Raw genomic sequence first — 21260 nt, forward strand, 5'->3', positions numbered from 1 at the left:
TTCGTATCATCTGCAAATTTACTGACCCACCCTTCGACTCCCTCATCTAAGTCATTAATAAAAATTACAAACAGCAGAGGACCCAGAACTGATCCCTGAGGCACTCCACTTGTAACTGGGCTCCAGGCTGAATATTTAGCATCTACCACCACTCTCTGCCTTCGACCGATTAGCCAGTTTTCTATCCAATTGGCCAAATTTCCCTCTATCCCATGCCTCCTGACTTTCCGCATAAGCCTACCATGGGGAACCTTATCAAATGCCTTACTAAAATCCATGTACACTACATCCACTGCTCTACGCTCATCCACATGCTTGGTCACCTCCTCGAAGAATTCAATAAGACTTGTAAGGCAAGACCTACCCTTCACAAATCCGTGCTGGCTGTCCCTAATCAAGCAGTGTCTTTCCAGATACTCATAAATCCTATCCCTCAGTACCCTTTCCATTACTTTGCCTACCACAGAAGTAAGACTAACAGGCCTGTAATTTCCGGGGTTATCCCTATTCCCTTTTTTGAACAGGGGCACAACATTCGCTACTCTCCAGTCCCCTGGTACCACCCCCGTTGCCAGTGAAGACGAGAAGATCATTGCCAACGGTACTGAAATTTCCTCTCTTGCTTCCCACATAATCCTAGGATATATCCCGTCAGGCCCGGGGGACTTGTCTATCCTCAAGTTGTTCAAAATGTCCAACACATTTTCCTTCCTAACAGGTATCTCCTCTAGCTTACCAGTCCATTTCACACTCTCTTCTTCTACAATACGGTCCCTCTCGTTCGTGAAATACTGAAGAGAAGGACTTGTTCAAGACCTCTCCTATCTCTTCCGACTCAATACACAGTCTCCCACTACTGTCCTTGATCGGACCTACCCTCGTTCTCGTCATTCTCAGGTTTCTCACATACGCATAAAATGCCTTGGGGTTATGCTTGATCCTATCCGCCAACGATTTTTCATGCCCTCTCTTAGCTCTCCTAATCCCTTTCTTCAGGTCCCTTCTGGCTATCCTGTATCCCTCCACTGCTCTGTCTGAATCCTGTTTCCTCAAACTTATGTAAGCCTCCTTCTTCCTCTTTACCAGACATTCAACCTCTCTCGTCAACCAAGGCTCCCTCACACGACCATTTCTTTCCTGCCTGATAGGCACATACATATCATGGACACGTCTTATCTGCTCTTTGAAAAAGTTCCACATTTCCACCACATCCTTCCCTGACAGCCTATGCTCCCAACGTATGCTCCTCAAATCCTGCCTTACAGCATCGTAATTTCCCTTCCCCCAATTATAAAATCTACCTAGTTGTGCGCACCTATCTCTCTCCATAACCAAGGTGAAAGTCACAGAATTGTGGTCACCATCACCAAAATGTTCACCCACTAACAAGCCCACCACTTGTCCCGGTTCATTACCGAGTACCAAATCCAATATGGCCTCCCCTCTGGTTGGACAATCTACATACTGCGTTAGAAAAGCTTCCTGGACACACTGCACAAACACCGCCCCCTCCAATCTACTTGATCTAAAGAGCTTCCAATCAATATTTGGGAAGTTGAAGTCGCCCATGACTACGACCCTGTGGCTTCTGCACCTTTCCAAAATCTGTTTCCCAATCTGTTTCTCCACATCTCTGCTGCTATTGGGGGGCTTATAATAAACACCCAACAAGGTGACTGCACCTTTCCTATTTCTGACTTCAGCCCATACTACCTCCAGAGGCAGATCCCCCTCAAACTTCCTTTCTGCAGCCGTTATACCATTTCTAATTAGCAATGCCACCCCCCCACCTTTTTCCAACCCTCCCTAATGTTACTGAAACACCTGTAACCAGGAACCTTCAACAGCCATTCCTGTCCCTCATCTATCCACGTTTCCGTGATGGCCACAACATCGTAGTCCCAGGTACCGATCCACGCCTTAAGTTCACCCACCTTATTTCTGATACTCCTTGCGTTGAAGTATACGCACTTGAGCCCATCTCTGTGTCCGTAAGTAGTCCCTGTCAGTGCTACCTTCTCCACAGCTTCCCTACAGTCTTGGGCATCCTGACACACAGCTAGCTTACTTGCTGGACTACAAGTCCGGATCCCATCCCCCTGCCAAATTAGTTTAAACCCCCCCCCCCCCGAAGAGTGCTAGCAAACCGACCCCCCAGGATATTGGTGCCCTTCTGGTTCAGGTGCAACCCGTCCTGTTTGTACAGGTCCCACCTTCCCCAGAATGCAGCCCAATTGTCCAAATATCTGAAGCCCTCCCTCCTACACCAGCCTTGCAGCCACGTGTTCAACTGCACTCTCTCCCTATTCTTTGCTTCACTGTCACGTGGCACCGGCAACAACCCAGAGATGACGACTCTGTCTGTCCTAGCTTTTAGCTTCCAGCCTAACTCCTTGAGCTCTTGAATGACCTCCCACCCCTCTTCTTACCTATGTCGTTGGTGCCAATGTGTACCACGACTTCTGGCTGCACACCCCCCCCCCCCCTTAAGGATTCTGAAGACACGGTCTGAGACGTCTTGGACCCCAGCACCCGGGAGGCAACAAACCATCCGTGAGTCTCGCCCATGTCCACAGAACCGCCTGTCCGTCCCTCTAACTAGAGAGTCCCCTATAACTAGCGCTCTCCTCCTCTCCCCCTTTCACTTCTGAGTCTCAGAGCCACAGACCCCTTCACTGCAGCTTACACCTGCAACGCTGTCCCCCCCAACAGTTTCCAAAGCTGTATACTTATTTTTTAGGGGAACGACCACAGGGGAACCCTGCACTGCCTGCTTCTTCCCCTTCCCACCTCTAACTGTTACCCAGCTACCTCTGTTCTCCGGCGTAACTATGTCCCTGTAGCTTCTATCAATCACCCTCTCAGCCTCTCGAATAATCCTCAGTTCATCCAGTTAAAGAGATATACACAGAAACACACACAAAACTAAACCACTTCCATTCCTGCCATTAAACAGATATACACAGGAACACGCACACTCAAGCCTCCACGAACATCCTGTCTGCTGCCATTACACAAATATCCACAGAAACACACACACACATACACACACACGTCCACAATCACACACTCTCCAGCGATTAAGCAGGTATAAATAAACACACACACACACACATCTCGACGCCATCACCTTGTCCCCTGCCATTAAACAGACACACACAGAAACACGCACACAACCCTCCGCCACCACATTGTTTTCTGCCATTAAACAGATATACATAGGAACACATACACACATGCACAACCCTTGACACCAAAAAAGTTTTCTGTCTTAAGCAGAGATACACAGAAACACTCGCACAACCCTCCACAACCACCCTGTCTCTTTCAATTAACAGATACATACAGAAATACACACACAATAATCCATCACTACCCTGTCTCCGGCCATTAAACAGATATACACAGAAACACGCACACACCACCCTCCACCACCTCCCTGTCCCCGTCATTAAACAGATATGCACTGGAAATATCCACATACACACACTCAACCCTCCACCACCACCCTGCCTCCTGACATTAAACGGATATACACAGATACACAGACCCATACATCGTTCTACCACCACCTTGTCTCCTGTCATTAAACAGATATGCAATGAAATGCGCACACAATTCTCTCTACCACCACCCTGACCCCAGCACTTAAATAGATATACACAGAAACATACACACAACCCTCCATCACAAAAACTTCCAGCTCGGCGAACAGAACCACAACAACGAGCACCCGAGCTACAAATCTTCGCACAAACCTCCATCACCACCCAGCCTCCTGCCATTGAGCAGATATACACAGAAATGCACACACAATTCTCGACAACCACCCTATCTCCTGTCATTAAATAGACATTCACAGAAACACACACACACAAACTCTCGACCACCACCCTCCACCACAGAGAAACGCTCATACATACACAACCCTCCACCACCACCCTGTCTCCTGCCAGTAAACACGTAGATACAGAAACACAGACACTCTACATTCCGCCACCACACTGTCTCTTGCCATTAAATAGATATATGCAGAAACAGATACTCACACAGACACCACCCTCCTCCACCACTGTGTCCTGCAATTAAACAGATACATACATAAACATACACACATATTTCCAGTACCACCCTGTCTCCTGTCATTAAACAGTTATACACAGAAACACGCAAACACTACCCTCCACCACCACCCTGTCTCCAGCCCTTAAATATACATATACACAAAGACAAGCACACAACACTGCACGAACACTCTGTCTCCTGCCATTAAACAGGTTCACACAGAAATACGCACACACAACCCTACATCACCACTCTGTCTCCTGTCAGTAAACAGAAATGCACTGAAACACACAATCCCTCCAACATAATCTTGTTTCCTGCCTTTAATCAGATGTATACAGGAAGACACACTTAAGACCCTCCAACACCGCCACGCTGACTCCAGTCCTTAAATAGATATTAACAGAAACACACACTCGCACAACCCTCCAAGACCACCCTGTCTCCTGCCATTGAGCAGATATACACAGAACTGCACACACATCTTACCCTCGACCACCACCCTGTCTACTGCCATTAAACAGATATACACAGAAACAAACACACGCAACTCTCGACCACCACCCTGTCTCTTGCCATTAAACAGATATACACAGAAACACACATACAGCCTTCCACGAACATCCTGCCTACGCACAAACCTCCAACACTACCTTATTCTCTTGCAATTGAGCAGGTATATGCAGAAATATACACATACACACACAACCCTCGACCACCACCCTTTTTCCTGCCAATATGCAGATATACAGAGAAACACACACGTAATCCTCCAACACCATCTTGTTCTCCTGCCATTGAGCACAGATATACAGAAATACACACAGACACACAACCCTCCCCCACTACCCTGTCTCCAGCCCTTAAACAGATCTACACAGAAACACACACACAACCCTACACGACCACCCTGTATCCTTCGCATAAACAGATATACACAGCAACACATACACAAATCCCTCCACCACCACCCTGTCTCCTGCAATTAAACATATATACACAGAAACACACACACACAATCCTTACACGACCACCCTGTCTCCTGCCATTAAACAGATATACACAGAAACACACACACACAACCCTCCATCACCACCCAGCCTCCTGTCATCGAGAAGATATACACAGAAATGCACACATAATCCTCGACCACCACCCTATCTCCTGTCATTAAATAGATAAACACAGAAACACACATACAACCTTCCACGAACACCCTGCCTACTGCTCTTAACTGATATTCACAGAAATGCTCATGCATACACAATCCTCCACCACCACCCTGTCTCCTGCCAGTAAGCACGTAGACACAGAAACACAGACACTACATTCCACCACCACACTGTCTCTTGCCATTAAATACATATACGCAGAAACATACTCACACAGACACCACCCTCCTCCACCACTGTGTCCTGCAATTAAACAGATATTTACAGAAGCATACTCACATATTTCCAGCACCAACCTGTCTCCTGTCATTAAACAGGTATACACAGAAATACGCACGCAAACACTACCCTCCACCACCACCACCCTGTCTCCGGCCCTTAAATAGATGTATACAGAAACACACGCACACAACACCGCACGAACACCCTGTCTCTTGTTATTAAACAGGAACATACAGAAATACACACACAACCCTCCATCACCATCCTGCCTCCTGCCATTAAACAGGTACACACAGAAACACGCACACACAATCCTCCATCACCACCCTGTCTCCTGGCATTAAACAGATATACACTGAAACATACACACATCCCTCCACGCCACGCTGTTCTTGCGCCAATGAGCCAATATACACAGAAATACGCACACAATACCATCGACCACCAGCCTGTCTCCTGCCCTGAAACGGATATACACAGAAACACACACACATACAGAACCCTCCACCACCATCCTGTTTGCTGCCATTAATCAGATACACACACACACACACACACACACACACACACACACACACACACACACACACACACAAACACACACACACACACACACACACACACACACACACACACACACACACACACACACACACACACACACACACACACACACACACACACACACACACACACACCCCTCCACCACCGCCCTGTCCCCGACCAGTAGGCACACAGACACGGAAACACAGACACTCTACTCTCCACCACCATCCTGTCTCCTGCCATGAACCAGATATATGCAGAAACTCACGTACACACACACACAAACACACACACACACACACACACAACAATCCATGAACACCCTGCCTCTTGCAGACATACTCAAAAACACACACACACCAAACTGTCTCATGCCATTAACCACATATACACAGAAACAGTCACACACACACTCCCTCACTCAAACCTCCTTGACCACCCTGTCTCCTGTCATCAAACAGTTATACACGGAAATACACACACACACACACACACACACACACACACACACACACACACACACACACACACACACACACACACACAACCTTTCACTCAATTTACAGCTGGGGATACGGCAGTTACGATGCAATCAGGCAAGATTTAGGAAGCATAAGATGGGGAAGGAACCTGTAGGGGATGGGCATATTGGGAATGTGGAGCTTATTCAAGGAAAAGCTCCTGAGTGTCCTAGATAAGTATGTACCTGTCAGCAGGGAGGACGCTGTACAGCGAGGGAGCCGTGGTTTACGAAGGAAGTGGAATCACTGGTCAAGAGGAAGAGAGAGGCCTATGTTAGGATGAGATGTGAAGGCTCGCTTGAGCGTTATAAGGTAGCCAGGAAAGAAAGAAAGAGAGAGCTCAGAAGAGCAAGAAGGAGACATGAGAAGTTGTTGGCGGATAGGATCAGGGTAAACGCTAAGGCTTTCTATAAGTATTTAAGGAATAAAAGAATGACAAGAGTAAGATTATGGCCAATCAAGAATATTAATGGGAAGTTGTGTCAGGAGTCAGAGGACATAAGGGAAGCACTAAATGAATATTTTTCGACGGTATTCACTCTAGAAAATGACAATGTTGTCGAGGAGATTACTAAGATACAGGCTACTAGACGAGCTGGGACTGAGGTTCACAAGGAAGAGGTATTAGAAATCCTGCAGAGTGTGAAAGTAGATAGGTCCCCTGGGCCGGCTGGGTTTTATCCTAGGATCCTTTGCGAAGCCAGGGAGGATTTGCCGAGCCTTTGACATTGATGTTTAAATCGTTATTGTCTACAGGAATAGTGCCAGAAGACTGGAGGATAGCAAATGTAGTTCCCTATTCAAGAAGGGGAGTAGAGACAACCCTGGTAATTACAGACCAGTGAGCCTTACTTCAGTTGCTTGTAAAGTGTTGGAAAAGGTTATAAGAGATAGGATTTATAATCATCTGGAAAAGAATAATTTGATTAGGAATAGTCAGCACGGTTTTGTGAAGGGAATGTCGTGCCTCATAAATCTTATTGAGTTCTCTGAGAAGGTTACCAAACAGGTAGTTGAGAGTAAACCAGTTGATGTGGTATATATGGATTTCAGTAAGTCGTTCGATAAGGTTCCCCACAGTAGGTTACTGAAGAAAATGCGGAGGAATGGGTTTGTGGGAGTTATAGCAGGTTGGATCAGTAATTTGCTTGCTGAAAGAAGACAGAGGGTGCTGTTTGATGGGAAATGTTCATCCTGGAGTCCAGTTACTATTGGTGTACCACAAGGATCGGTGTGGGCCCACTGCTGTTCGTCATTTTTATAAAAGACCTGGATGAGGGCGTAGAAGGGTGGGTTAGTAAATTTGCAGATGACACTAAGGTCGGTGGAGTTGTGGATAGTGACAAAAGATGTTGTAGGTTACAGAGAGACATAGATAAACTGCACAGCTGGGCTGAGAGGTGGCAAATGGAGTTTAATGCGGACAAGTGTGAGGTGATTCACTTTGATCGGAGTAACCAGAATGCAAAGTACTGAGCTAATGGTATGATTCTTGGTAGTGTAGATGAGCAGAGAGATCTCGGTGTCCAAGCACACACATCCTTGAAAGTTGCCACCCAGGTTGACAGGGTTTTTAAGAAGGCATACAGTGTTTTAGCTTTTATTAATAGAGGGATCGAGTTCCGGAACCATGAGGTTATGCTACAGCTGTACAAGACACGGGTGCGGCCACACTTGGAGTATTGTGTACAGTTCTGGTCACCGCATTATAAGAAGGATGTGGAAGCTTTGGAAAGGGTGTAGAGGAGATTTACTACGATGTTGCCTGGTATGGAGGGGACGTCTTACGAGGAATGTCTGAGGGATTTGAGGCTGTTTTCGTTGGAGAGAAGAAGGTTGTGAGGTGACTTAATAGAGACATATAAGGTAATCAGAGGGTTAGATAGGGTGGACAGTATTACAAGCATGGTGATGGCGAGCACGAGGGGCATAGCTTTAATTGAGGAGTGATGGATATAGGACAGATGTCAGAGGTAGTTTCTTTCCTCAGAGAGTAGTAAGGGTATGGAATGCTTTGCCTGCAACGGTAGTAGATTCGCCAAATTTAAGTTCATTTAAGTCGTAATTGGACAAGCATGTGGACGTACATGGAATAGTATAGGTTAGATGGGCATCAGATTGGTATGACAGGTCGGCGCAACGTCTAGGGCCGAAGGGCCTGTACTGCGCTGTAATGATCGATGTTCTATGTTCTATGAACACCCTGCCTACTGACCTTAAACAGATATCCGCACATGCATACACAACCCTCCACCACCACCCTGTCTACTGTCAGTAAGCACATAGACACAGAAACACAGACACTATACTCTCCACCACCACCCTGTCTCCAGCCATTAAGCATATATATGCACAAACACACACACACATCCCTCGACCACCACCCTGTTTCCTGCCGTTAATCAGATATATACAGAAATACACACACACAACCCTCCACCACCACACTGTCTCCAGCCCTTAAAACAGATGCATGCAGAAACACGCCCAGAAACCTCTACCACCACCCCGTCTCCTGCCCTTAAACAGATATACACAGAAACATACATACATGCAGAAATCTCCACGACCACCCTGTTTCCTGAAATTAATCAGATATACATATAAACAGACACACACACAACCCTCCATCAACACCAGTCTGCCTCCTGTCATTGAGCAGATAAATACAGAAAAACATACACATCCCTTCACCACCACCCTAACACCAGCAGTAAACAGACAGACTCAGAAAAAAACACACAGACAACCCTTCACCAACACTCTGTCTCCTGCAATTTAACAGATATACACAGAAACACAAATACACAAAATCCTCCACCACCACCCTGTCTCCTAGAAGTAAGCACTTAGACACAGAAGCAAAGACATCTACCCTCCATCTCCACCCTGTCTCCTGCCAATAACACACACAACATTCCACGAACACCCTGCCTTCTGCCCTTCAACAGATATACACAAAAACGCACATTCATGCACAATCCTCCACCACCACCCTGTCTCCTGCCATTAAATAGATATACGCAAAAACACACACACGCAATATTCCATGAACAACGTGCATCCTGCCATTAAGCACATATATGCAGGAACACATAGACAACCCTCCACGACAACCCTGCCTACTGCCATTGAAGGGATATACACATAAATACACACACTACCACCCTGTCTCCTGCCATTTAGCAGATATACACAGAAACACACACACCAACCCTCCACCACCACCCTGTTCTCCTGCCATTGAGCAGATATACACAGAAATACACACGCACAACCCTCTGCCACCACCCTGTCTCCAGCCCTTAAATAGATATATACATAATCACACACACATCCCCACGATAATCCTATCGCCTGCCATTAAACAGAGATACACAGAAACACACACACAACCCTCCACCACCATCCTATTCTCCATCTATTGAGCAGAAATGCACAGACATACACACACAACCTTCGACCACCACCAGTCTGTCTCCTGTCATTAAACAGATATGTACAGAGAACACACACAACACTGCACCACCACCCGATCACCGACCATTAATCAGACATACACAGACAACCCTCCATCAACACTCTGTATACAGAGTATAGTGTCTGTGTTTCTGTGTCTATGTTTCCAGAATTGGCTGGCTGACAGAAGGCAGAGAGTGGTTGTAGATGGAAAGTATTCTGCCTGGACGACAGTGTTAAGTGGGGTCTCGCAGGGCTCTGTGCTTGGGCCTCTGCTCTTTGTTGTTTTTATAAATAACTTGGATGAGGAGGTTGAGGGGTGGGTTAGTAAATTTGCAAATGACACAAAGTTTGGAGGTGTCGTTGATAGTCTAGAGGACTATGCAGGCTGCAGCGCGACATAGAATGCAGAGCTGGGCTGATAAATGGCAGATTGCGTTCAACCTGGATAAATGCGAATGCTGAATATAGGATTAAAGACAGGATTCTTGGCAGTGTGGACGAACGGAGGGATCTGGGTGTGCAAGTACATATATTCCTCAAAGTTGCCACACAAGTGGATAGAGTTGTTAAGAAAGCATATGGTGTTTTGGCTTTCAATAACAGGGGGATAGAGTTTATGAGCCGTAAGGTTTTGCTGCAGCTCGAAAGTCCCTGGTGAGGCAATAGTTGGAATATTGTGTCCAGTTCTGGTCGCCCTACTATAGGAAAGATACAGAGGCTTGGGAGAGGGTGCAAAGAAGGTTACCAGGATGCTGCTTGGATTGGAGGGCTTGCTTTATGAAGAATGGTTGAATAGGCTCGGACGTTTCTCTCTGGAGAGAAGGAGGAAGAGAGGAGACTAGATATACAAAATAATGAGAGAAACAAATAGAGTCAATAGCCAGAGAATTTTCCCCAGGGCCGGAATGATTGGTACTAGAACTCATAGTTTGAAAATATTAAGAGGAAGGTTTAAAGGAGATGTCAGAGGTAGTTTTTTTTTTTACACAGAAAGTTGTGAATGCATGGAATGCGTTCTCACTGGTAGTCGTGGAAGCAGAGTCAGGGGGACATTTAAGCGACTACTGGACATGCACATGGACAGCAGTGAGTTGAGGGGTGCGTAGGTTTTACTATATTTTACATTAGGATTAAATCTTGGCACAACATCGTGGCAGTTACAACTGAAGGCTCAGTCCACCCGAGTTAGCGGATTCCTCAGTTGACAGAAAAGGTAATCACGCAGGAATCTTTCTACTGGAATGTGGCATCATCAAACAGAAATCGCATAGCCAGAGAAACTGGGAGGATGGAGTCACCCGCAGCTGATGATGTGGTCTTACACATATGCAGGTTCCCCCGAATGATTGAAATGAGCAAGGTATTTCAATTGCAGATTTATGCCTTATATCTGTGAAAAAACGAAATGTGAAAATGGACCCAGGTGAAGATCAGTAGATGTGTGGGGTAGAAATGTAAGCAGATATTTCATAATGCTCAGCAATGATTGACTCTGGTCAGAAAGAAGATGATATGACGATGTGAAGATGAACCACCCATGATGCACAAACGCTGTGAAGGATACCATTCAAACACAAACTATAGAACTCAGATTCGGGAACACGCGTGTCGGCCAGCTTTGGAATGTGTATGTTTGGAACCAGAAGCAAATTGTATAAAGCAAGATACAAAGAATAATATTCCAAAACTGACAAGAAATATATAAAAAAATCTAAACACAAGGGCTTTTCCATATCGATTAAAAAAAACGTTCATGATGTGTGTGTGAGAACCTTGAAAGAATGGCAGGAAAGTTTATGTGGGACAGCTGGAGGATGTGACTGGGGAATTGGTTTCAGGGAACAGGCAGAGGATTTAAAACAGTATTTTACATCTTTCCTCACAGGGGAAGTCACAAAGAATTTCAATAATATAACCAAAATTGTAGTCAGATGAAATTTCTTGCAATGTCTCTAACAAAACGAAAAAGGCTTTTCTCAAACAGATATTACCAATGGTAAACAGGTCATCAGCTATTCATAGCTGGTTTTAATAGAAGTGGTTACAGAGTTCTGTTGGCACTGTGTGAAATATTCCACAACATTCCGGATTACAGGAGTGTTCCAGCAAAACTGGAAACACTCCATTGTGGCATCTATCCTCAAGAAGACAGTGAGTCTTCAAGAGTTTAGGTGCTCCCTTTGTCTGAATTTTGGAGTATATTTGAGAGGCTTAATGGCCTCATGACGCACTTTCATTCTGAGTGATTTAAAAAAAAATAAAACTCTGCTTGTTCCCCTCATGTGTTGCACACTGGGGAACGAACATTTTCCTGAACTTGGGAAATATTTGGAACATTGTACAAATGAGTTCATTTAGATAATTCTCGAACAGCACTCAACAGGCCATTTTATAACAACGTGGGGGTATTGCATAGGTAAGAGAGAGAAGGTGTTGCATGCAGTACTGAGAGTGATGGAGTATCATTCTGGAGAAGGCGCTGTAATAGATATACAGTGAGTGTGAGGGAGCAGAGAGAATACGATGACCCCTATCCTGACAGAGCGGGAAGGTTATTGATGCTCGACCTGTATTGTTGAACATTTCTTCAGAATGCAGATAATGCACTGAGCTTGGTGGTGAGCTCAGACCATCCTCGGTGGGTCTGGTGGTGTGGCCCCCTCTGGTAAAAGGATGGCGCTCCTCTGTACTTGCCCATCCATCAGGAAAAAAAAAATCAAAATATAATTCTGAGAGAAGTCTCAGAGAGAGAGAGTGGAGAAGCCAGGAGAGATTTACCGCCTTCCAGCCTCTGCTGTGACACCAGCAATAACTGGTGAAATGTAAAACTAAGAATCCTGTTTCTAGGAGAGCTTGACTATCACACCACAGCTGCAAGGGCAACAAGGAATGGATTGTATCTACACTGTCTAAGGTGTTGTAGGAGCCTATCAAAAATGCCTAACCCCACCTAAACCGTTAAATGACTGTCAGATAAATGTCAAAGTGAAACATAAATAAATAAAACAAAAGGATGCAGCAGACCTCGTCATCAGACATAGACGGCCTCAGGAGCCCAGCAATTCCTACCCTGCCAAAACACAATAGAATCATCGAGCTTGTGAAGAGAAAGTATCATCTCTCTCTCTCACCCCTATATTTATAATTGGAGATGTGCCACTAACCCAATAGTCAGCAATATCAACATCCCACCTGCACTAAGTACGACTGTGACATATGAGCGTTGTCATGAAATGGGTGAACTAGAGCTTTTTTTAAAATGACTGCGTTCAATATCAGTCTTCCTGGACCTTACTGGGTCACTGCAGGGTTTCCCTTTTGCATAATTAGGGCCTTCGTTCAACTTGTTATACCATAGTATTCGGGGGAGGGTCAACAAGATTGGGATCAGCAGCTACAGAGAGAGGGAGGGATCATAATTTTGAGAACATTAGACCGGAATGTTCCAACAATGGATCAGAATCTGAGAACGTTGGACTGAAATGTTCCATCAATGGACAGGGGTTTATCCTGGGGTCTTCACTATCTTTATCAGGATTGGACATGGTTAGAGTTGCGGATACAAGCCGTACTATTGATTATTCAAGCTGGGTGCTATCCCACCCTCGCTATTATTGGTGTTCCTGGTAAGTCTATCTCTGTCGATTCTATAAACGATGCTGAAGGTTATTTCTAATCCGTTTAATTATATTTAGCAAATATATAAACGTTCAGTCTCAAACTCCACTTCCTTTTCATGCATTTCCAAACTACTTACCCATAAACATGTAACAAGGAAGAAGACTGTTTGGAACCTTGAGTCTCCTTTTTACCCTGGACTGTTTTATTTTCGGCATTCTCTCTGTAATCAATTCTGTCGACATCCAGTCTGCAGCCCTGCTGCAGTGCTGTTGCTGAATTATCCATCATCAACCTCTTCGTTAAGGACAGATTATATGTCTCCTGTTCTCTTCTGCCCTCTCTTCCAGTTACAAATATTTTGACCACAAACATGTTCTTGTATCTACAGTTACTTCACAACAGGGACTCTGTATCAGAGTAATAATGTCACTGACCCGTATATTTCAGAGGGACAGGTTATGACTCTCAAAGGCCTGTTTGAAATTCAACCATAGATGATGACTAAACATAATTCGAATGACAAAAATTGGATTGGAATCTAATTTCACTCAAAGCAACGACAAACCATCAGGATTTCTTTTGTTATTTAGATGGTAGCCTTTGATAAAGAAACTTAACATTTTTGCCCAGTCTGGACTAAGTGTGACTTCAGACCCACAACTATGTATTTGGCTCCATATTGTCTTGACAACTGGCCACGTGGTCAAGGGCCATTAGTGATGGGCAATAAATGCTGCCCTTATCATTGATGTTGAACTCCCGGGAAATTACAACATTCAAGGAAAAATAAACCAAGGAACTGCGGATGCTTGACATCTGAAATGCAATTCTCCAGCATCTGAAAAAATGTTGGAGAATCTCAGCAGATATGGCAGTCTGTCAGAAGAAACACAGATAACATATCAAGTTTAGTGACCCTATCAAAACTGTATGCAACTGAGAAATAATATTATTTATATCAGGAATGGTTGGAAGGGTGAGTGGGAGGTTTGTGTTGAATGGATGGAGAAATGTCCAGCAAGAGAGAGAGAGAGAGAGGAGAGAGAAAGGAAAAGCAAGCAAAATGATTGCTGATGAAAGACTAGAAGGAAATAGAATGGGAAGTTATTCTAACATTTCCCCTTTTCCCATATTCCTGAATATCACACTCATTTCGGGATGTCCCTGCTTGAAGTGAGTTACGTTCTCTTTGAGTCTTTTCTCTGAATGTGGTGATCAACTCCATCGGCAATACTGGCGCTGGCATTATAGTTGCCGAGATACAGAGAAACGTAATATTACATTGTCAACTGCTTCTTTAGACACAGGAACTGTTACTGCGGGACTGTGCAGTGATGCAACGGCTTTCTCAGCCAGGAAGAGAAACTGAGGAAAGGAAGCCATTTTCAACACTGAATGGGTGCACCATGTGTGTGGGGAACTGACTTGCTGTTGTCATTAGAAAGTCAGTGGAGTTTCTGTGGATGGTGTTCTCAGGGTTGTGTTGTCAGCTGCTGAATTCATTCAGGGAGAACCGAATGTCTAGTGACCCCACTCTGGACACTGCATTTACAGAGAGTCTTGGTCCATGGTAAACAAATGGAGCTGAGGCAAGACAGAAGGCAAGCTCTTGTAAGCAGGGTGCAGCGGGATATTGCACTTTCCAGGATTTCCAGGAACATTTTTCTTAGCTGGACTCATTCATGTGTAAAGTGTGAAACCAGCTTGTTTCCAAATTGAGGTGGTCACTGAGCTGTGTCCCCTGCTTCAGTATAACCTGTACCTTCACACCAGAAACTGGAGTGTGCTGACACGCACCATGAAGTGAACTGTTTCAATTCTGGAATTTTCCAGCTAGGAGTGGGTTATATATCCACCATCTCTGAAGTGCAGTCCTCCGATGTATTTACGAACTGACAGAGGCCATCTGCCTGCTGAGAGGAATACATTAGTTCCATCTTCTCCACAGGGGAACATACAGAAACTAATTTCCAGAAATACTAGGAAACAGGGGGACTGATAAAAATGAACAACTGCAGGAAATTAAAATTAGTGTGGGCTTCTGAAAATCTAATTTAATTAAAGTTTCATAAGTTGCTGCATCTGATGAGCTACATTTGGCGGCACGGTGGCACAGTGGTTAGCACTGCTGCCTCACAGCGCCAGAGACCCCAGTTCAATTCCCGACTCAGGCGACTGACTGTGTGGAGTTTGCACGTTCTCCCCGTGTCTGCGTGGGTTTCCTCCGGGTGCTCCGGTTTCCTCCCACAATCCAAAAATGTGCAGGTTATGTGAATTGGCCATGCTAAATTGCCCGTAGAGTTAGGTAAGGGGTAAATGTAGGGGAATGGATGGGTTTGACATGGTTGAATACAGGTGAGTGAGGAATATTAGAGTCCATGGGTAGGTGGTTTGGAATATATACCATATGGATTAAAAATTGGGTAATGGAGATATGAGAAGAGTAATGTTTTTCTCTGGACTGAAGGCTTGTGGAGTATCAGAAGGATCAGTGTTTGGCAATAGCTATTCACGAGGCATACAAACTGAATCAGATGGGAACAACAAATATCATCATTCACATTTATACATTTTCTTAAAAATGGTGAGACGTTGGCGAGTGCTTTTGTTGAAAAGGACCTTGGTCATAAGTGACTAACATAATTCTTACTTGGCAGGAATTAAATGATACGTGGCTCTTCATACAAATTGATTGAAGCATCAGAGTTACTATATCTTTCCCAATGGTGGTGTTTTGTTGAAGGGAGTATTTGGTGCATTGTGTACAGATTTGGACTGCTTTATAAATAATGATCTCTTTGTCATCGAGACAGGGCAAAGGAGTTTCACCAGACTAAACCCTGGCATGATGGTACCACGAGGAGAGAGTGCAGTAACTGTGTGTTTAATCTGTAGCGTTGTGAAAGAATAACGAAGTTGAAATTTGATGATTATGGACGGACACTCATTTATGTAATATGAATAATTAAGCCATGTACATCAATTTGGTGCAGTTGATCTGTTAAGTTCCTGCTCCATTTATTTGTGATGTTAGAGCATCTCTCAGGCTTTCCTGTCCCTGTGTTCGTGACTTGAGAAACTGAATGACCTCTTCGTCTTCCTTTGTGTGTGAAATATTCTCTTTCGGATACCGTGTAAGTAACATGTGGGAATGAGTAGATTCCTTCTCTTCCCGTGTAATTGGCAGGAGGTACTAAATGAGCTATCATAGGTCATGTGCAAAAGTTTGATGGGCTGAATGACTTCCTCATCTTCTTGTGAACCCAGATTGAGGTGCTGATTGAGCAGCACCTTTTATTGTCAAAATGTTCAGTGTCCAGCAGTGCGGTTGCATGAATGTTACCCAAACGTATACAATACGATCTTGAATGGTGTATAGTTCTTGTTGCACATGGACATTGACTATTTGTTCTGAACATTATGTAAACTTCAGTGAATATCCTCACTTCTGTTCATTTGGACTCAATGGGCTGAATGGCCTTCTTCCACACTGTACGGATTCGATGATGATAAATTGCAGCCTTCTGGGCTGAGGAAGCTACCCTAAAGATCTCCTGCAGATGTGTGTGTGTGTGTGTGTGTGTGTGTGTGTGTGTGTGTGTGTGTGTGTGTGTGTGTGTGTGTGTGTGTGTGTGTGTGTGTGTGTGTGTGTGTGTGTGTGTGTGTGTGTTGATTGTACTCTCAGTTTGGATGGTGCTTTGACTTACCTCCCTCCCTTTGTCCCTCGTAAACTGAATTCCTGATTATTTTCACCCTCCATTTCCTCCTGTACATTGGTGTGAGGAGATCAGCAGAGACTGACAGCAACAGAATGGACAGAAATGGAAGGACCCTTCCTCAGATCTCGTGTGTTGGGGATATTATAACACTTTAAAAACCACAGAGACTGTCAGGCTCGCCCCACGCTGATACACACAGACGCACACGAATACAGAGATATAGAGACATTCACTAATACATGGAACTAACACAGATATGGAGTGTCTGTCAGTATTTGCCTTGCTCCATGACAACATTGTCAATATTTCCCTCGCTCTGTCTGGTGTGTATCAGTATTTCAGTCTGTCTTTAGGGATTGTGGTAGTATTGCACTTTCTCACACCAGTGGGTGAGTCGGCATTTTTGTGTGGATTATGACTGCAGGACAATTTTAATATTCGCAGATAACAAACCTGGAAGAATTGTAAAGTGTGTGAAGGTGCTGCATGCAGTAGTGAGAGTGGTGGTGCATGAGCCTTGTTCAGGGGTCGGTGCTATAACAGATATACCGTGAGTGCGAGGGAGTAGAGAGAATACGTTAACCCTTATCCTGACAGAACGGGGAAGGTTATTGATGCTTGTCCTGTATTGATGGACATTTATTCAGACCACAGATACAGCACTGAGCTGGGTGGTGAGGTCAGACCATGCTCGGTGTGTCTGGTGGTGGGGCCCACTCTGAGAAGAGAAGAGCTACCCTCTGTATTAGACCATCCACCAGGACCTCCGTGCCCCTGTCGACAAAACGTCGTTTAATTGCCCCTTATCTGCCATGCTCGGGGTAAACTGTGCAGGGCAGCTACAACCTGATGAAAGCTCAGGCATGTGCCCATTGGCCTTTATAAGATGGCACCAATGCCAGGGATCACGGAATATATAGGGTCATCCGGGCGATGGTAAGTACTTCCAGCCATGATTAGTGGGAGAATCGGATTGACTTTGAATGAGAGGGTCATCACGGGGTAGGTGCGTAGTTAATGAGGTGAATACGATAAGATATCACCAGGAAACTAGCTCGGCTTGGTGCAGACAATCCCAATGTCGCACTCAATGAAAATGGCACTGAGAAAAATTACTGTTAGATTCAGCCCAATAAATTGAAGACTCGGCTGACCACACTAACAGATACAAAGCTGCAGCTGCTTGCCCAAAGCTCTCCAACACCGAGAAGGAGCTACATGTGACATACCCTTGGGAAATAAGGGAGGGCAGAAGACCAAGGTATCGGTAGGGAAATCACTTTGGGACACGTAATCATTATTCTATTAGTTTTTAAATAGAAATGGAAAAGGAATTACGATCTAAAAGTTAATATTCTAATTCGGAGGAAGGCCAATTTTGGTGATATTAATCAAGACCTTCCAAAGTGGATGTTGACAGATATTCGCAATTAAGGGGCTAGTTGAGAAGAGGAAAGCCTTCAAACATGGCATGTCAAGAGCACAGAGCCAGTATGTCACTGTTCAGGTGAACGGTAAGGCTGGTAGGTGTAATGAATGCTAGAGGATTGAAGAAATTGAGAGTCTGTTCACGGATAAGAGGAAAGCATATGTCAGGTAGACACAGCAGGAATTAAGTTTTTTTTTCTGTATTCATTCACGGGATTAGGATACCACTGGTTGGACCTGCATTTATCCCCGATCAATAATTGCCTAGAGGGTAGTTAAGAATCAATCACATTGTTGTCGGTCTGGAGTCACATGTAACCCAGACCAGGTAAGGATGGCTGTTTGTTTCCTTCAAGGATATCAGTGAACCGGATGGGATTTTGCAAGAATCCGAAATGGATTCATCATCGGCATCAGCCTCGACATTCCAGATTTAAAGTGATTGTCTAGAAGAATCTAAAGCCAGTCGGAATACACTTAAGAGAAAAATCCGGAGGCCATAAAGGGGAGATGAGATAGTTTTGGCAAATAGTGTTAAGCAGAATCTAAAGGGACTCTACACATACTTTAAGAACAAAAGAGTAACTCGGGAGAGTTTTGGGCCACTTAAAGATCAGCAAGGCTGCCGATGTGCAGAACAGCAGGAGATAGAGGCGATAGTAAACAAACATTTTGCAATTTAAAGAACTTCTGAAATAAATCATGACATCGTGAAAAGTGTCCGTATCACAGAGGAGGAGATGCTGGAGTTTATAAAACCTGTAAAGGGAGAAAAATACCTGTGACCTGATCAGGTGTACCCGAGAAGAGTGTGGGAAGCTAGGGAAATGATTCCTGGGCCCCTTCTGAGATATTTGTATCGTCCATTGTCACAGGTGAGGTGCTGGAAGATAAGAGGCTTTCTAACTTTGTGCAATTACTGACAACATTTAGGAGGGATGGTAAGGAAATGTTGGGGAGCCTGACGTCAGTGGTGGGCAAGTTATTGGAGAGGATTCTGAGGCACAAGTTTGCATGTATTTTGAAAGGCAAGGACTGATAATAGATCGGCAATATGGCTCGGTGCGTGGAAAATTGTGTCTCACTAAATTGACTCAGTTTTTTTGAAGAAGTGACTACGAGGATTCATTGAGGCAGAGAGGTGTACATTGTTGACATGGACTTCATGTTGACAACTTTCCGCATGGTAGACCAGTTAACAAGGTTTGTTCACATGTAATGCAGGGCGAACTAGCCATGTGGATACAGAATTAGTTCCAAGGTAGGAGACAGAGGGTGGTGGTGGTGGATTGCTTTTCGAACAGAAGGGCTGTATTCAGTGGTGTACTACTTTTCATTATTTATAGAAATCATTTGGATGTGAACATAGCAGTGATGGTTTTAATGTTTGCAGATGACAGCAAAAGTGATGGTGGAATGGCCAGCAAAGAAGGTTTACCTCAGAGTGCAATGGGATCTTGATCAGATGGGCTGATGGGCTGAAGAGTAGCAGATGGTGTTTAATCTAGATAAATGTGAGATGCTGCATTTTGGAAATGCAAATCAGGGCAGGACGAATCCACTTAATTGTATTGTCCGGGGGTGGGGGGATGTTGATGAACAAAGACACCTTGGAATGCGGGTTCATTATTCCTTGAAAGGAGAGTCGCAGGTATATAAGATAGTGAAAAAAGGTATTTGGTATGTTTGCCTTTATTTGCCAGTGGTTTGACTGTATGAATTGGGAGGTCACGTTGCTGCTGCACAGCACATTATCTTAGCCACTTTTGGAGTACTGCATTTAATTCTCGTTTCCCTCCTATTGGAAAGATATTGTGAAACTTGAAGGGAGACAGAACAGATTTACAAGGATGTTGCCAGGATTTTAGCAACAGAGAAAGGGTGAGTAGGTTAGGTGATTTTTCCTGGAGCGAGAATGGCATGTATAGAGTGAATAGCCAATATCTTTTCCCCAAAACTAGAGGACATGGATTTCAGGTGAGAGGGGAACGATTTAAAAATGACCTAAGGAACAACTCTTTCCACAGAGAAGGGTGCATGTGTGGAATGAACTGCTACCAGAGGTGGTGGTGGAGGCTGTTATGATTACAACATTTAAAAGGCAATGGGATGGGTGCATGGAGAGGAAGGGTTTACATTGATGTGGGCCAAATGCTGGCAAATGGTATTGGCTTATTTTGGGATATCTCATCATCATGGACGAGTTGAACTGAAGGATCTGCTTCGTTCTGTACATCTCCGAGAATCGATGATTCTGTCTGACCTCCCACCAATATCATATTAATTAATCATTCCCGGAAATACCAGCCTATGTTACTAGATGCCATCGATATCTCTTCGCTTCAGCATTCTGAAACTTGCAAAAGCATTCTTCCATAATACCGACTCTGTGTCTCTGTCCACTATCGATTTCCGAAATCCCTCCCATTTGTTGGTATTTAAACTGTTGATATTTAAGTCATGACATCCAGTTTTAATTGTCCAATTTTAATGTGAATATCTAT

General features: G+C 44.5%; 1 pseudogene; it reads left to right on the forward strand.

Moving 5' to 3' along the window:
* Positions 1-11276: 11276 nt before the first annotated feature.
* LOC148139848 (putative G protein-coupled receptor 139) overlaps positions 11277-21260 on the forward strand; it is a 56965-nt pseudogene continuing 46981 nt past the window's right edge.

This window comes from Chiloscyllium plagiosum, unplaced genomic scaffold (assembly GCF_037043375.1).
Source record: "Chiloscyllium plagiosum isolate Xiang-an unplaced genomic scaffold, Cpla_swu_hap1 HiC_scaffold_37, whole genome shotgun sequence".
Classification (NCBI taxonomy): Eukaryota; Metazoa; Chordata; class Chondrichthyes; order Orectolobiformes; family Hemiscylliidae; genus Chiloscyllium; species Chiloscyllium plagiosum.